The 19,282-nt window shown below is 32.7% G+C and overlaps 1 long non-coding RNA gene across 1 annotated transcript in view; it reads right to left on the reverse strand.

Moving 5' to 3' along the window:
• Nucleotides 1-18,178: 18,178 nt before the first annotated feature.
• Nucleotides 18,179-19,282, reverse strand: part of LOC146996184 (uncharacterized) — an 81,158-nt gene continuing 80,054 nt past the window's right edge. Inside the window, exon 3 of the long non-coding RNA XR_015041868.1 lies at nt 18,179-18,905. This is a non-coding gene — a long non-coding RNA (uncharacterized LOC146996184). The remainder of the gene's footprint in view (nt 18,906-19,282) is intronic.

Genomic DNA, 19,282 nt, shown 5'->3' on the forward strand with positions numbered 1-19,282 from the left:
AGTAGATTCTTTTAAAATCGTAATTGGCACAAAGGTATCATTTTAATTAAACATAAAACTCGAAACAGCCTGTTATTCTTGGAATCTTCCCTTTTTTACTACTCAGCAGAGAGACTACATCCGTGACCTCTGAAAGAATTTCTGAAATTAAGCTCACTGAGAAGACCAAGAAGAGAAGATAATGATCAAATTCATCAGGTATGGAACCTGTCCAAGACACCTAGCTAAGAAGAAAAGATCCCAAGCTGTACCCTGTTCTACTTAACGAAAACGTTATTGAACTGAAGTGTTGAAAGTTTTACTGAGGCAGTAGCACACATAAGACGCTTGAAAACAGAAGCAGAAGGATGAATGGTGGCTTCGCTTCCTTCCAGCCGAAGATCCCATCAGGACATTAATAACATTTCAGAATAAAAAATTTCGAACAGTATTAGATACCATCGAATTTCGGAAAACCTAGACAGATTAAAAAGTAGCCTGTTAGTTATGTAGCACGAAATGATATAGTTTTTGATTCTGTCATGTTAGAAGCAGTCAGAAAATAAATATGAGTCAAACTGCTTACAGCAATAATGCGAAAACTCCGAAACATAGAAATGAAGTAACAAAATAGAAGTTCCAATGGTATCACAAGTGGAGGAAAAGAAAGAAATTTAAGAATTCGAAATCAAAGTGGAACAACATTTCTTCAGAAAAAAAAAATTGACGGAAAATTAGGTAAGATTCCAGAATTTGGCTGTCGAGAAGCGGGAACAAATCTTTGAGATAATAACTATCACCAATTTCCAAGAAAAAGACAGTTTCAGCGCCATGAAAGGTGGGCTATTCGACAAGATGATGCCAAATCAAATTTTAAAAGTGAAAGGAAAATTTGGAAAACTTGGAATCACAGCTCGCATGTAATCCAATGTTAATGTCCTAAGCATCCTAGCTTTTGGTAAATTAAAAAAAAATCTTAAAGAAAAAAAAAAAAAAAAAAGAGAGAGAGAGAGAGATAGAGAGAGAGAGAGAAAGAAAAGAGAGGAGGGGAGGGGGGAAGAGAAAAAGAAAAATCTGAAAGGTTTCAGATTTTAAATTACGTCCAAAAGGGCGTTTTTTTATCGTTTTGTGTGTTACCTTTATTTATTAAATAATATCATGTTCTTCGCACTTAAGGGGACTCATACACCTTAAAACCCATAAGATGTTCGAATAGGTGATTGTTGCAAGAATTGGGATAACTTATTTATTTTAAAAGCAATTATGACCAACATTTTACAGCTGACTACATAATATAGCAGCTTTCTGAAATAGTAATCAGAAAGTTTGTGTTACCACAAATATTTTTATAATTTAATCCGCTTTGTGACAACATTTTTTGTCATGTTTCCAACTTGCGCGCACAGTTTAAAACATTCTGTTTCATAATTTAATTCCATATTTAATATAAAATTTGGAAACTACTGTGAACTTTTATAATATTTGGAAACTACTGTGAACCTAAAATTTTTAAAATTTCATGTTAAATTTTTATTTTATTTGGAGTTGAGTTTATAAAATGTATTTTATTAAAAATTTTTTTAATGTTTTCGCACATAAAATTTTTCAATATTAAAATATTCATCAGATTGTTGGTTCAGTTAGAAAAGAGTGCCCATATAAAGAATTCCATCAAATTTCAAGTATGTACCATTTTAAAATATCAACACGGCGAAATCGCAAGGTGGAAACACGGCGAAATATTTTGTCACAAAGAGGATTGAATTACAAAAATATTTGTGGCAACGCAAACTTTCTGGTTACTAGTTTCCAAAGCAGCTGTATGATGTAGCCAGCTGTAAAAAGTTGGAAGTAATTGCTTTTAAAATAAATAAAATATCCCAATTCTTGCAACAGTCACATATTCGAAGATCATGAGGGGTTTAAGGTGTACGAGTCCCCTTAAACCATAAAATTCAGTCTAACAACAATATCGCAAAATCATTTTTAAATAAGCATATCTTTATAATTTCCGATACTCAGTTCCGCGCCCTGGAGATAAAAAGGTTTCTTTCCCCCCGCCCCCCGTTCTTTCACTTTTCACCCCGTAGAGTATTGCCATTGCTCGCTTTTAAAACGTTGAGTTTGTTAATCAAAAATTCGTTAAAGATTTACAAAATATGAAATAGATAATAAAACGAATTCCAAATTCCAAATTTAAGCTTCCAGATGCCCATATTCAGGTGGAAACGTACGTTATTTAAAATCGATGGTTCAAGGTACCGTTGTTTTATCACAATGCGAGAAACATACATACTATATGTATGCAGATGCTTCATTATTTAATTTCTTTAAATATAATACACGGAGATAATATTTGGTGGCAACAATTTAAAAAGTGAATCGGACATTTGGACATTTATAGTGAAACAACGCAAAATGCCAAAAAGAAAATAAAGTCCTTCAGGGCAAATTGCCCCTTTGGATTAAAAAAAAAAAAAAAAAAAAAAAAAAAAGATGCTTAAATGTAATAACTCCTTTTGTTTTCTAAAGTCGTTGTCAGAAACTTAGAACGGATTATTTTCTTCATTCCGGATACAACTTATACAGAGCAGGCTATGGATTAAAGTGCTATCGGGAGCTTGGGGTGTCATTACAGGCAGCAGCTCGTTTTAAACATTTTTAGAAATAGCGCAATCACATCAGTTATATAATTTCAGTTGTTGATGGAATGCTACATTAAAATAGAATTAACCATCCAAAACTGTTTTCAGTACGCATGTCTACCAAAAGATGTTGAAGAGGAAGATGAAAGCGAGGGCTATCGCCAGGTGGCTAGGAAAAAAATGAAGTTTCAATGTTTTCCTATTTAAGAATGTTATACAGAGTTTTTCAGTCATGAAATAATATTGTTTGTGACATAAATAAAAATGAGAAAAACTGGTGCTAATGAAAATGGTGAGAAAATGCAACACATGGAGAGTTAACGCCCACAGCAAATACCAAGACTGCGAAGAGTTTCATTAATAAGTGTTTATACAAATTGTGAAACCGAAAGCTCCAAAACCATTTCAATTTTTAGACGAAAATATAGATAAAATATTTCGGCAAACTGCATCACGGAAGCAAAAAATTAAAAAATATTTCTTTTTCTCAAAAGTTAAATCCATCACTATTCTTTTGCTTTCCATGTATAGAGTTTTTATGTTTTTATGGAAAATATAGTTATTCATAGTTATAAAAGCGTAGTTCAATGGGAACATCAGAATCATGATATTTATGCTTAGTCATTCACCGTGAAAAATTATTAACATGCATTTAAACTGAAATAGAACTGCCAACAAATTTAATAAATGTGAATAATAATAATTGTAATTAAATCTTAATATTAGATTTATTATTAATTTCCTTTGGCAGATGTGACACTGTTTATCAGTTTCTAATTGATGTTTTCGGTTCACTGTTTAGTTTTACTTATTTATATAACAATCTCTTTTTCTTTTCGGATCCAACATAGCGAACCGCCGGCTCTATCCTTGAAGTTGGTTATAGCGAGATTCGATTATACTATCAAAATCATACCGATCAAGTGTATAGAAAATGCTCTGGTGAGGAAGTGATGAATTCATAAATTCAAGTTACAGGCTTAAAATTCATCCCTCTTTCAATTCGGAATAAACCGCATACAAAAAGCAAAAATCTGATATGGACACCACGTGATTTCCTTGTACGTCCTATTTAATTACGCACATTTTTTGCTGCATTTCCTTTAAACTTATTTCTTCGAATTTCATTAGAGATATATTTATCATTCAGTCAATTCAGTTCTCACTTTGCGGCAAGGCAGAAATGCATAACAACTCAAAACATTGTCATTAAAAATTGTAAAATACCGAAAAAAAAAAAAAAAACCTTGTATACATCAAATACAGTTACTTTTTTTTTCAATTAAAATTAAAATTTTTACTGGAGAACAGGCAATTTAGCCCACGAGGAGAAAGGCAAAATTTTCGGCGTACAAAAATTTAAAGTAAACTTTCTATTCTACTGTGCGAAAGACGCTACAGTTGGTGCACTAAGTGACTAAATTCGCATACTACTAAGAGACAAACAAATAGCGGCCCTGTTATGCCTAGCGCGACTTACACTTTTAAACTGCTGGTAATTCTACAACAATTGCATGTAGATTAATTTAAAAGCATAAAAACCTTAACCGGAAGTTAAGACCAACATAATTCAATCACTACTAAAGCAAAAAATGCACAGTTTACTAACATATAAGGGTAAAAAAACAGAGCTCACCGAGCTGGATAAGAGGGTGAGTATATACATATACGTTTGGTAAGGCCTATTGCAACAAAAAAAGAAGGTTCACAACTAGATTGTTATAACAGCACCATATACAAAATCCTCATATTCTACGGCTAATCGTTTTTGAGTTATGCGAGATACATACATACGTATGTACGGACAGAGACAAACGTTACGAAAAAAGTCCCTCCTGAATGCATTTTAAATCCATTTGAAAAAAAGAATTCTATTCGTACGTACAGATATCATCCCCCCCCCCAAAATTCAAATGGACTTCGAGAGCAGTCAAAATAGATATTTTTGTTGAAACATGTATAATCACAATACTTCCTTTACTTCGTGCAAGGAAATAAAAGACAGAAGCAATAATGGCAAACTGCAGGAAATAGGAAGGCCAAATACGCAATATACCAAGTATGATAATACGTAATATGATAAACAGGCACTATGATAAATTTATTACCATATACTAACCATATCAAATTACCCTATGATAATAAATTACCATATGGTGTAGGTTTGTTTTGCAGGAAGGAAATGTACAAATTGAAACAATTTCGGCATTTGGAGAAAAGGACCCAACCCCTTTGTCAGTTAACAGAGATAGCCCTTCATCACAGATTGCATGGAATGTCCAGTAATATGTGAGATTCTAAAACAGAAGAGTCATAAAGAAATTTGTAAACGGTTTGCAGTTAAACGTGAACGTATGAAACTCGTCTGAAAATTGAACAACTATGCTGTCAAATAAAAATTCAAAAGACTGAAAAATGTTGCTGAGAAGAATGAAAAAGTAGATGAAATGAAAAGTGGTAAAAATAAAGATAAAAAAATGCGAGAAGACACATTAACTTAATCAGTTTTATAGCATTGTGACAAGCCAGGAAAAATCAGCACTCAGAGGTGTAACGAGTCGTCAATTTACGTTACGACGTTTCGTCGTAACCCCATTACGTCGGGCTACAGCGTAGACAGAAAAAAAAAGAAAAAGTAAAGAAAAGATTTTTTTCTGTTCAAAATCTAGACCCTCCAAAAAAAAAATACTTCCTTTTTGCAATGGGTAAACTCTCGTCTAAAGTGTTAAGCTTATAATCCTGATGTGTTTTACCATAGTAAAATAACCTTTCTCTCCAGAAAGTTAGATTGTAATCTGAAGTCTTTTGAAAACAATTTTTTACACGTATGTACAGAAAAATGGCTATTAAAAATTTAAACAGGTATTATAAAATAATAAATAAATAATAAATAAATAAAAAAATCAGTCAAGTTTAAGCAACGAAGCATGAAATTAAGGACGTAAAGATTTTACGCTCTACAAGGAAACGATACCCCTGATAACGGTGACTTGTTTACAACTAATTTCTAAAAGCACAAAAGATTTTGATTCTTTTATTTCCAAATAGCTGTTTTGGAGTTGGCAGAGAATCTGAACTGTACTTTTACTGGTTTTGTTTTACGTCTCTCCCCCCATCCACTGTCAACAGAATAATTTAGAATTCTGGCGCATTTTCAAAAAGTGTTTTCTTCGAAATCGCGAGTTTTGTTTATCGTGGCTGAAATCACGTTTGCACGTCCTGCGTTTTGGTGTCGCACGCGAATGATCATTGTTTACAGCCTTGCGTCATCAGAATTTACTACAACTCGCGTGAGACTAAAAAACGGTTAAAGTTGTTGATTCTGATTGTTTTTTAAACGGTAAACTTGTTGATTACGTTTCTGTTTACTAGACTGAGTCTGAATGTTTTTGAGTGCTTGTGGCAGTCTGGAAAGAATAACGGATATATTTTTAACATAATGATTAACATAAAACTATTTAACGGATTTCTGAATTTTAAATAGCAGTATCGTAACTTTTACGTGTAAATTATCAATTGTTATTTTTTCAGTTAGCGACAGAAATTTACCACTTCCATATGAAGATCAGAAATGCGAAAGCATTCCTATATTTAAAGTATAAGATCTTTCATTTTTCACTGGTAATATAAGAGCATTCTTCATCAGCGTAGGAAAAGGAATAATTTAAAAAGTTATTTTATTTGTATTTCTTAATAATATTTTGGGGAAAAAATTTTGTTATATATCACAAGCGTAATAATTGAAACTCACTTCTAATATCCGACAATATAGAAATTGTATTTTTTTTTTAATTTTATTTCATCTGTACGCCACCGTCTATCTCCAAAATAAAATCGAATGATGGTGATAAAATGTTTTAGTAACGTGTAAGTTGAGATACCTTTTGCTTTTTCTAATTTTATTCATATAATAATATATATTTTTTATATTTTTATGTACAGTACGGGATTTAATGTTACCCCGTTTCAAATTATGATAATACATTTATAGTGCAAAGTACACTGATCACTGTTAAGTCTCTTTGTGTGTCTTGGATTTACAACAGTCACTTATCTAAATTAGTTCACTTATCTAAATTAATTCACTTATCTAAATTAGTTACAACAGTCACTTCAAAATTAGACAGTTTATCACTGGAAACAGATATTTTTTCACACCGAGCAGCGGTTTTCAACCTTTTGACTAACGCGTACCATCTAAACAAAAATTGAAAACTTTTAGTACATTTTTCATTGATTATTTTTCAATTTCGCAACAGAAATGTGAAATAAAATATAGTTTGCCATTTGCACGTTCTATTAGCTATTTGTATTAAATCCGCATCCATAAAAAAGATTTGATTAAAAATTGGCTATCATTATAATTATCAAAATTTAAGTTGTAATACTTTAACACTAAAATATAGCGTGAAATTTGGGACCGTTTAAGAGAGAGATCAATTTCTTTATGTCTGGTCTTATTTCACTTAACTTTAATCGTAAATTAGGATCCAATTTTAGTTTTATTCTGTATTCCTTTCTATGATTTTTTTCTTTGTTCTGTTTTTCTTTTTTTATTTCTAAAATTTAGTTTTTTTTTATTTTTATTCATAAAAAAAATTGTATTTTGCTAAATAAAAAAATTCTGGCCCTTCAGCTGGTTTTCGGGCATTCCGCTCGTATGTAATTTCGGTTTGAGACCACTGACTTTTGTACAAACAGAAGCATGGACCATTCCTAGCGTACCATTCAGAATAATGTAATTGTGAATTACATTGATGTGGCCAATGCTATAGACCCTAGTTACTTCATTTTCGACTACATCATAGAACTATGGCATCTCATCAAGCCTACAGAATACATACAGTTGCGTGGATGATGAACACTTTATCTGATATTATTGTCCAATATTTGAAAATCTGTTCAGAAATATTTATATAGTTGCGTCATCCACTCCAATATTATGTGTACATGAAAGCATCGTTTCGGTCACTTAAGTTATTAAAGAACTGTAAAAATAATTGCTGAATGTCACTTTAAATATATTTGTTTAGTCGATTTTATAAGCATACATACCTCTCTAATTCTTGCCGTTGTATCGATTTAGTGTATTTCTTCTGTATTTACCTAACATTTTCTTTTAAAAAATGCTTTATTTTTAATACATTATGAATACGTTGTAGAGCCAATAGGTTTATTTCGGAAGCAGGAGAGAGGAAAAAATATGCAACGCCTTCGCCAAGAATCGAACCACGGGCCTCTGGAATACGCGCTCAGCGTGCATACCACCACACCACGGAGTCATGCCAAGAAGGCGGAAGAAATACCTTATAACGTTAATATCCATTTATATAATGCAGTTACTTTAATTAATCTGTCTCGTTAGCAAATGTGTTACTTTGAGCTTAATATGTAAACCAGTCTCGTATTTATGTCATGTCCATGCAACTAGTTGCGAATGAAACTGACACCTCTTACAAATCCCACTTAATGTTATGACTTGAGAAGGTAACTAATTTTAGCTGTTCATAATTGCTTGTTAGAATTCCCATCCTCTCCTTTCAGCTGAAGTTTGGCATCTTGCTATCCCAAGATTAGATTCTACTGTTGGCTATGTGCTTTCACACCAATAGGCTGCTCGGTCACAGCTCTCCGTAAGGCCGTATATTGGTGGTCTGCAAATATATGAGACACATGTATTCGTCTATCCTGTGATTATGTATAAAAGGTTTTTTCCAGGTACTTACTTGAATGGGCATATTCAGTCAGGTTTGAAGCTGTAAATCTCTCTTAAGTTCAAGTATTTTATCTAGCCTAAAGATTCTCAAACTACAGTATTCTCAAACTATAGTACATATACCCCTAATGGTACATAACACTGTTTTTAGTGGTACAATTTTTACCTAAAAGATTTAAATTGATGTTCAAAATTAATCTCAAACGGAGTCCCTTTTAACATTTCCCTTTAATCTTTATTATTTAGATACACACAATCACTACGTGCTATATTCCACTTTTGGGGACCCCTTTAAACGGACACCTATAGCTGTACACATATTTAGGCTTGAAAATAGCAGTTCACGCTCGGGTTGCGAGAAACGATCAGTTAAAGTACAACCAGCCGCTACTTATTTTTATACATTTTATTATTTTATTTATTTAATTTTTATGCCATATTCCTGTTAATAATGGACAATTAATTGGTTAGAAATAAATATGAATATGAAAATGGCTGACAAAAGACACTAAACAAAATGAGCTGAAATAAAAACTAACAAACTGTTGGTCATACGAAATGCACCATCATGAAGCAAGCATCCAAACAGCATGAAACTTGCCTCATGGGTATACTGCGATAGAAAATGCAAATGATTACGATTTCAGCGCACGTGCACATCATTGGCGACTGCAGCGCTCTTTGCAGTCTTTTCAGTATAAAGGAAGGAAAGACTGCCGTTTTGAATAACATGAATTATTCTCTCGTGAGTCATTTTTCTCGTGTAACTTCAGTATGCCCCACAGAAAAACACGAGCATCATTCAAGCATGTTTCTGAGTTCGACAGAAAGCTGTATACGGCGATTGCAGATTATCTTACCGGGAAATCGGTCATCATGTCGGACATAGCCAAACAACAATAGTATGAATATGGAATCGATGGTTGCAGAACGGGGTAACTGACGGACAGAAGCAAATGCAACTGCCGCGTCGCACCACTCTACCAGAAGACAGTCTTATTTTGCGCATTAGTACAGCTCACTGCCACATCCGCAACCGTATTACAACAAATGCAGTCTGTCGCACAACAATCGATGTCTGCGCTAACAATTCGAGTACAATGGGGTATTCGATAGGCGTCTATTGCCTCTCGTACTTTTAACTTCAAACCACAAGTTTTTGCATTTGCAATGGTACATTGAACGACAGAGACCTACATCAGAATAGCATGACACTGTGTTTCCGGACGAATCACACCACTGTCTGCAGTACCATGATGGTCGGATTAGAGTTTAGATAACCGTGATGAGAGGCTGCTTGACTGTTGCGTTATGCATCGTCATATTGGTCCTGCACCGGTGTTATGGTGTGACATAGTAATGGATTTCTTTCTCGCACCCCTCGTCGTACGCATTATCGGTACACTTACCAACTAACGCCATATTTCTGAGGTTTTGAAATCTCTTCTTCCGTAAACTTCGGGATATGCATGCGGCCACATTTGAAAAGGAGAGTGGGCGGCCACCCATTACACGCCGTGATCCGTCGTTTTCTTTAGCCCAACCATATTGCACTGTTACCCTCGATTGCTCTTTCTCCAGATCTATCGCCCATCGAACATGTATGGTTAATGACTGGAGATCGCCTAGCTTGCCATGCCGCACCCGCGGTACACCAGATGAACTCTGGATAGACGTGTATCCAGATGAACTCTGGATAGACGTGGAGGCAGCGTGAGCTGCCATTCCCCAACAATATATCTAAACCTCTTTCACTCAATGACGCGGCGTGTAGCAGCGGTTATTGACAAACGTGGAGACAACAATCATTACTGATTTCCTTGTCTTCCTCACTCCAAAGAAGACAGTATTTCAAATGAATTAACATAGTATTTGTAATCTCTGAAATAAATTTAGCTTTGCTATCTCTTGTTCTTCTTCGTGCTGCATTTTAGATGTCCAGCAATGTATATGCTCACTTATTTCGTTCACCGTAATCAACGAACAAGTAGTGGAAGCATGATATTGGGTTAGTTTGCTCAAACTGCAAAACCGCATACTATTGCAGACTTTTAATATTGTCTTCAACCAATGATATTGTGACGTTCATAGAGCAGTCAAGTTGACTGTTGTTTCTTTGTCAAATGACTCTATTTCAGGGCGAATAAACGGATTCGTATCTTAAGTTAATCTACACCAATCAAAAAATATAGAGCAAAAAATAAATATTTTGCTGTTCAGTTCGATGAATGGACAGACATTACAACAAATTTTGCTCAGTTGATGGCTCATGTTCAGTTTGAAAGAGATCAAGTCATATATGAATAATTCTTATTTTGTAAGCCTCTTCCAAATTATACCACAGCGAATGAGATTTTTAATAAAATGAGTTTCACCGTCCATGAAATAAAGTGGAAAAATGTGTAAGATTATGTGCTGGTGATGTACATTCAATAATAATATCGCGGTGGAGATTTCGCCAAAATTAAAGAAGTTGCACCGGATGCATAGTTCCCACATTTGTACAATATATCGTGAAACATTTAGAATTTAATTAATTTCGGGTCCTTAATTCATGACTGTTTACAGTTTTGGACAATGAAATGGCTCATTGTACATATTAAGCTCATTTTACACGCTAAAGTGCGATGATGATCAAGAGGAAAATTTTAACTAGAATCTTTGAAGTACGTTTAAAAGCCGAAGTATTCTTGATAAAATCCAAATTTTAATTCTATCACTATGTAGCCGCTGTGCCTGTAACTAAATGTAACTGGTGGAAAATTTTCCAATAGACGTGTAAACGACTTATCGCTATGTCTGATATGAAACAGAACTTAAGAATGGTGTGAAAGACCCTTTTATTTAAAACTAAGTAAGCTGAACAGAAGGCACACCTGGTGTTTACCGATCAACCAGCATTTATGGCGGGACTTAAAAGTAGAATTTTAAATTAAAACTAAATATAAGCATTTATTAGCCAAAGGCTACGCAGAGAAGTTTAAACGTGAAAGTTGGCTCTCAAGCCTACACTGGCGTAACAGTACTCTTCGCAAGAATAAAGCAGCAGCGTAGACAGGAATGATTATCTGAGAATAACAACTAGTAACGTGGCCTTCAGCAGGCAAAACACGCTCTGACTAAACAATCTCAAACCCTCACTTAAATACTCGTGAGCTAATTTTGAATTCTGGCAAGTAAACGGAAAGAGAGAAGTGACAGTATAGATTCAAAACAGAAAACAATTGATTAATTAACATAAATAAACCTTGTAGTTGTTTTGGACTAATAAATTTTGGACATCCAGTTTAGCGCATTGGTTCGATATTTTTGGAAAGTGAACGAAATAAATTCTACAGTTCATAAATGTACCTGTGAAAAAAACCAGAACTCATAATTAATGATATGAAAGGCAAGAAACTTGGTTCATTAAGACATTAGCAACTAAGTAAATGTAAAGAAAATAACAATTGATTTTCATCCCTACTTTTCTGAAAATTTAGAAAATGAAAGTTGGATAAGATATCTGTTTCCTGTTAAGCTGTTATTATTTCTATTATGCGTTATCTGTGCTAGATAATGTTTCAATTCAAGAACGATATCATCATTTAGATATTTTGTACGACAGAAATTTCATGAATGAATTAAAAAAAAAGATAGGTTACGCAGTTTTGGGTTAAAAAGAGGAGATAATTACATTTTCGGGAAAACTATAAAACTTTTAATAGTCTCTAACATATCATATCTTCGAAAAACTGTAATTCAGCCATCTAATTATATAAAAATAAATGTAGGACACAGTCACAGCTTGAACTTCACTTGTGCGCGAAATTAGCGAAGATAAAGCCCGACATATCGAAACTGGTTACATCGGACAGGTTGAATGGTATAAATTTAAAATATTAATATGCGAGATGAACAAGTTTTCATACTTATACTGTATGCAAGTTTTCCTACCTTGCAATACAGATATATGGATGTTACTCTGCATCTTTACAGGCTGAAAGTTAACAGCCACAACCAACAAAGAAAGATGCAAAACTATTTAAAAAATATATTGTTGTTTTGTTTTCAAAATTTGAAATTTTTTGAAAATTGCTTCTTAATCTCGTAACTCAATCATAATTTTTTACTTAAAACTCTTTCAAGAGTTAAAACAGAAAACGAATAGCAACAACAGAATACAGTTTTTTTATGTTCATAATTTTTAATCTTTTTAATTACCTTAATATTTTGTTTAAATGTTTGAAGTTCAAAAAGCTTTGACTCTTCTTTGACGTGTTACATTACTATAGCAAGTTTTCAAATTGATAATATTTTTTTTTTCTTTAGTAAAAGTCTGATTGAAGTAGTTCATGAACATACATGAACAGGGTTTATTGTTCTTAAAGCTTATTATATGAAAGTAAACAACATATTAAAAAAGAAAAAAAAATGAAATTTAGGGACTGTATCAATCAGTGATTTAACTTTTCTCGAAAAGTTGCGCAATCTCGTTTCATTGAAAGTTTTGCGTCATGAGCTTGAATTTTAAATGACCCTGATAATTATCATTAGACGTGTTTACGTATGCTTTAGTTATCTGTAGTCTTTGTTTACTTTTGACCCTCAAAAGAATTTAGAATGTGGTGAAAATCTTCGGAGCAACAATATCTTACATTAGCGAAACTTGATATAAACATCTTATCGAGTTGTCGCTGAACATTTATTTTTGATTAAACTGATTGTCTATCGGAAAAGCTTTTATTTGATCAGATGTAACTTCCACTTGCTGTAATAATTCTGTAAATTCCTGCAGTTTTTACTCCTTGCCATTCAGTAGTATTGCAGAGATTATAACTGCACTCTGAAATATTGTACATATATGCGCGTAATATTCAGTAATTATTTAGAATGAAGGACCTAACTCCTCGATTCCCTCAAATCTTGAAAAGATTCGAATCTTCAGCTTTTCGTCGTTCGCATACTAATCTAAAAGTAGTTACGCGGTTTAAATCAAAATTTAGAAAGTGGAATTGGTACCCTGGATAACCAATAACAGTTCGTATGCTCTGTATGCCTTACTCTTAATTTTCTATACATAATTCTACGTGTTTAATAACTTTCGAAGTAATCCTTTTATCTTTATACGTTACATCTGCAGATGGATTCTAAAAAACTGCGATAACAATTGAACTGTTATTAAAATATCTTTTGACAACCTGTGTTAACAAAATGAGAAATGATTCAACAGTTTTAATTATGTACTTCACTTGCTAAATTTCATTTGTGTACTTTTATTAAATGCAGATGTTACGGTGAAACACCGAAATCTGGAGAATGTCGACTTTCACCGGTGAATGTCAACATTCACATTGTCTCTTGGTGTATGTCCGAAATATTTTCCAAATATTCTTATTTCTGACTTACACCGGTCAATGTCGACATTCACCATGTACTAATGGTGAATGTTGAACATATAACAATATTATATTTTCTTCTCCGTAATTCAGTCGCGAATAAACGCACTTGACACTTGAAATAAGAACTTAAGAACATGAGAACCTAAACAATCTAAAACACACAATACATTCAAAATAAGAAAGGAAAATAATAGAAGTTAAAAGCTCACTTAATTATACAGTACGTTCTAAATGAGAAAATAAAATAACAGTAATAAAAAACTTACTAAATTATGTGATCAAATCTTATTTATTGCAACAACTTAAAATATTATGGCACTTTATAATCTCTCTTTTCGACTTTCACCAGAGCATATCTGTGATTGTCGTCATACACCGGTGACGGTCCGAATATACAAGAATGTAGTGAAATATTCGGTTTTTCACCGACGTATTTGGTGAATGTTGATATTCTCCGGTGAAAGTCGACATTCTCCAATTTCGGTCTTTCACGGTAACAGAGATATATTTTTAAATTATGTTAAAATCTTATATATTTAATAAATACATATGTATTTTAAAAAAATTATTAAAAATTTATATATTTGATCAATATCGGTGCATTTTTTAAAAAATGTGTCCTTAAACTTGCTTTTCAAGAAACGCAGATTTAAATTTTGTTTTAATCAAAATGTTTAGCACCTGAGGTGCTATTAGCCTCGATCCACTTTTCGATCCGCGTCACTTTTCAATATGTTACTACCAAATGTTATCGCCAGGTATAATTTTTGAAGAAATATTATATGTAAAATTAAAAAGGTAAAACGTTAATAATAAAAAAGACAAAAGCTGCGTAAGTCAACTTGCTATAAAAAACTGAACACTGAAAACAATAGAAAAATGTACGACAACGTTTAATTTTGCATCGGGAATCTAAAAATACACTGCTTTACAAATTTTTTGACTTTACAAGTTCAATTTTACGTGACGTGACTGCAAAGAAAGCGATGTTTAATAATAAAGTTAAGACAATAATGTTAATAAAGACAGAAAACTTTGTATTAGGAGTGAGTCTAAGAGCAAAGCAAGAGTTCAGCGACAGAGTTAAAAACCTTATTAAATCTCTGTGCGAAGTTAAAATCTGAATTCTTTCATAGTTTATAGCTGTAAAGTTCTTCTTTCTTGCTTTCCTTTTTTTTTAATATTATTCCACGTATGAAGGATTAGAGAACCCTTTTAGGATTCAGATACGATAAAATTTAGGATTCTTCCCCCATTTGATAATTATGAACAAATAATAATCATCACTAAGGATTAAGGTATTTTATCCTATTTCGACACAAATGTCTCCGTTCACCATTCTGAACGTTATGCAAATGAACGATATGTAAAGAGTTATTTCACTTATTTCAGAAAATTATTTAATTATTCAAAATATATATAAGAATTTATTTCACTAGAATGCTTATGCACGAAGTTTAAAACTAATACTTCCTTCATGGAGATAGCATTTTTATTTTGCCAGAGCACGAACTCGCTTACTGGAAACACTAAAAGCCTTCAAAGTGTCTAAAAGTCTTAATTATAATAGAGGTTTAATAAAAATATCGATTTGGAAGGCAATTAACATAGATCGCTCTTCTTCAGGGAAATTCAGGAGAAAAAAGTAAAATTTTTGCTCCTGAAAGAGAGCTCTTTAATGAATTAATTAGCCGTAACTTCAGTTTGCATTAGCTCCAAAGAAGTCTCTCTTTTAACACTGTAATTTCCCCTACTGCCCTAAAAATAGTAGCATGCTTATAATCACCTGTTTGACGTGGACTATTCCAAATTTAATACAAATCCTATAATTTTTATGTAACGCTACTGGATGATGCTCTTCTAGCAGAAAGCGAAGTGAAATCATTTGCCTGTGCCAAAGCTTTTGATGAAGTCATTCTCTCTCTGTCGAGAAATAAAAAAACTTCACCACTTTAAATCTATCCCAGTAACATAGTCCTTTCCTCTCCCTCCGCTTTTCTGACTTCTTAAAAGACATGAAAATTTTATAAGCTCCAAATTTTTAAAGTGGCACCTGCTTCATGCTTGCTATATTTTTCCTGTATCTTTTGCCCTCTGGCATGAATTGCGCTGATTTTATTCGCCAGAAAGTTTTATATTGAAAATAAAATTCATGTTTTTATCGCAAGTACCTTTTAGTAACTTTTTTCATTATAAATATATATGTATATGTGTGTGCACATGCATCACTTTTATGTTAATCTTTAAGTTAAACTGAGGTATTTCAATATCCACAGTCATCATACTGCTTGAACGAAACTATAGTAATTGTAGTGTCGTGGATGCCTTTCTCGGCCTGAAAACTTTACGCTTTGCTCCAAAAATTAAAAAAAAAGATCCAACTAAAAATATGAAACTCTCAGTTTCTTTCAGGCTAGTAAATGTACTTCAATTAATAAATGCTTTATTTAACTAGGAGGGGAAAAAAAGAAACATCCCGAGTATATTCCTGTATATCCTTAGCTGCATAGCCCACGGTATAGTAAATCTTCAAAGACTTAATTTTTAGTTTTGCCAAATCGTTTATATTTTCTTTTTCCTCTAATTCCTTTCTAACTTCAGAGGAATCAGTGACACGGGTAGTGTCTGGAATTCGATAGAATCCGAGATAAAGAAAAGTAGTATAAAAGGTATCACTTTCCCACGGTAAACAGTGACAGCAAAGTTTACGCATTGATGACAACGATGCAAAACGAAGCAATCAACCAACCAACTGTTTTAACCACAGCTATTACACACGTACTCCGAAAGAACGGTTCAGTGCTTTAACCACGAATAAAGAACTCAAAGAAGAAACAACACTCGAAGATTTTAAGAAAAAAAAAAAAAAAAAGGAAAAATACAATTAAGACAGGTTGGGGCAAAGGGTGACGGTCACGCGTGAGTGACAGTTAGTTCTTGAGGAATAAGCAATACACAAGTGTAAACAAACAATACAAAAATTGATCGGGTACTTTTTTTTTAAATGGCTCACTCATAAAAGCAACGCAAGACATTCCAAATGTGGGTCAATGTTAAGGAAATTGTGCCATGGATTTCTGGAAGATTTCGAAAATTGGCCTTTGCGTTTTCTCATCAGTTGCTGTTATTATCGCACCAGTAAAGTCCCGCCTAAAGTTTGTCGAGACTGGTTCGGAGTTCAAAAAGGGCGTTGAGAGTAAAAGACTGACTGACAGGAAGTTGTTGTTCTGAGGTGATCTTTGCAGGTTTTTGCAAAATCCTTGGGTCAAGTGTTATGCAGATTTGAAAATTCAATCCTATGCTTGCGAAGATGGAAAGAGGAAAAATTAGCTGTACTTTCGTAACGGTGACTTCCATGGACAAATGATATTGTGAAAATGTTTTCTGAAGTTTCCTCCAAGATTTACCAAACATAATTTGTAGGACTCGATGCAATTTTTCAAGTATCCTGCTCAATTCAGATAAATACGTTATTACTTGTTTATGACTTATTAGTTATCATTTATTAAGTTGAAGCTATATCAGTATACCGTTAGTCTAGAACTGTTGTCGTTACGGTTAAAATAAAGGGCTGATAAAAGAAACTGCACATTACCACCACCAGATGCCGGATGTCTATGACGATGATTCGTTCTTAGTGCAACATGATGCATAGTACTATGTAGTACTAATAGTACAGAATAAAAGTCAGTATTTCTAGTACTGTATAAAAATCAAGATTAGAAATGAAAATTGATTGCATTGTAACTCCTCCGTTTGCGTAGTATTAAGTATAGGAAAAATATGATACTTAGAATAAACTCAAACATTCTTTAGTTACAACACGATAATTATCAAACAAATATTCTTTATTTTCTAAGCTGTTTTAATTTTCAACTTAATGTAAAAAAAAAAAAGTGGCATTATATTTTTTACTTACTGGAATAGTTAAAAGGCTATAGATATATTATTATCGTATTTTAGTCGCTTAATGAATTTTCAAGTATACCTACCTATAAAAAATTTATTTAAATAATTTATTTTATATTTTATTCGAAACCTTTGACTCGTTGATCTTTTGCCGCCTGTTTGTCGAGTTATCGAGCTATGTCTCGAAGCAACCATTACATACATGATCGGAAGCAAAAAGTTGTGAAAGATCTCAGGCGTTTTTCGGTTGATGTAGTCGATACGGCCTATATAGTAGTATGCAATTAATTAGGAGCACACATTAATGTGATCGACAAACTACTATTGAAAGAGAAAGTTTTAACTACTGAAAGGAAACTAAAAGCATAGAAATGTACTGGTAATAGAAAATAAGAGAGCGAGACCTATAATAAACCGAATTCGAGAAAAAGTGCATGCTGCCGATTGATTTAAAAATTGATTGGCCGATTGACTGCCGGGTGAGACCACAATTCCTTTTTAAAATTTTTTTAACTACAGATTTAAAAGCTATTCTCAAGAATATTTGCTGTAAAAAACGCCTAAAGATGTTGATAATGAATTATGGATACAATAAGAAATCTACTCTAAAGATTTGAATAATGGTTTAAATTCAAATGCTTAACCAACGTACCTGTGCCCAGTGCAACGCTCAGTCCTTATTTTCAATCCCCCCCCCCCGTCATTTGACTCGATTATTGTTTGGTATGTTAATGTTAACTGTGGTCGAGAGCCCGGAGAGAACTAATATTTTTTAACTCTCAATGATCTCTCTCAAATTGTTTTTAATTACTCTCCTTTTGGAAAACATTACTTCTAAATGTAAACAACGATAAACTGAGTGCGACTGTAATGGTTTAAAATTGAGATGTCGAAGTTATTTTCATTTCCTTAGGTACATATGCATATTTTTAAATGTAATCTTTTTTTTTTATTTGTAATATTTTTTGAAATCTCATCTTTTGTTGAGATTACAATCACTTTTTAGCACTATTTCCGAATGATAATAATAATTATAATTAAAAAAAAAGCTTTTAAAATAAAATGTATATTGAAGTTCTTGTTTCGAGTGTTTATTTTTACTAAATAAGAAAATACATATTTATTATTTATTTATTTATTTATTTTTTTTTTTGGAATACTATCAGCTGCAGATACACGTCCACGCCAGAAATATTTTTTTTTCCTCTTCGTTCTTCTTCGCCATTTTTTTCCTCTTCGCCTTTGTGAATCATATTAACCAAGATGCTGATGTCACTGATAATGTTAGGAATGATAACTAATATAACAATAAATAATAACTAAAGTAAACAATAACAGATTTCGGTAACTCATACCTTAAAACTCATTCACCTAATAATATCTTAAAACTAACATCAAGCAATTCACAGAATGCAAATCATAAAATCAGACTATAATAATGTTTATAATATCCTATGGATTATATTATTACAAACCTAAAATTCAAAATTTTAAGTAGTAAAAATAAATCTTACCTGTTTCCAAAATAATCTGAAGGAGTTGTGTAGCTTGCATTTATTTTTTTAAAAGCGATGTCGCATAAGAAGCACAGAAAAGCACTTAATAAATGAAACATTTTAATTGTAACTGTTATTTTCTCTTCTTTGCGAGTA

This window comes from Stegodyphus dumicola, chromosome 7 (assembly GCF_044657685.1).
Source record: "Stegodyphus dumicola isolate Sdum_Otavi_A_Nest chromosome 7, ASM4465768v1".
Lineage (NCBI taxonomy): Eukaryota > Metazoa > Arthropoda > Arachnida > Araneae > Eresidae > Stegodyphus > Stegodyphus dumicola.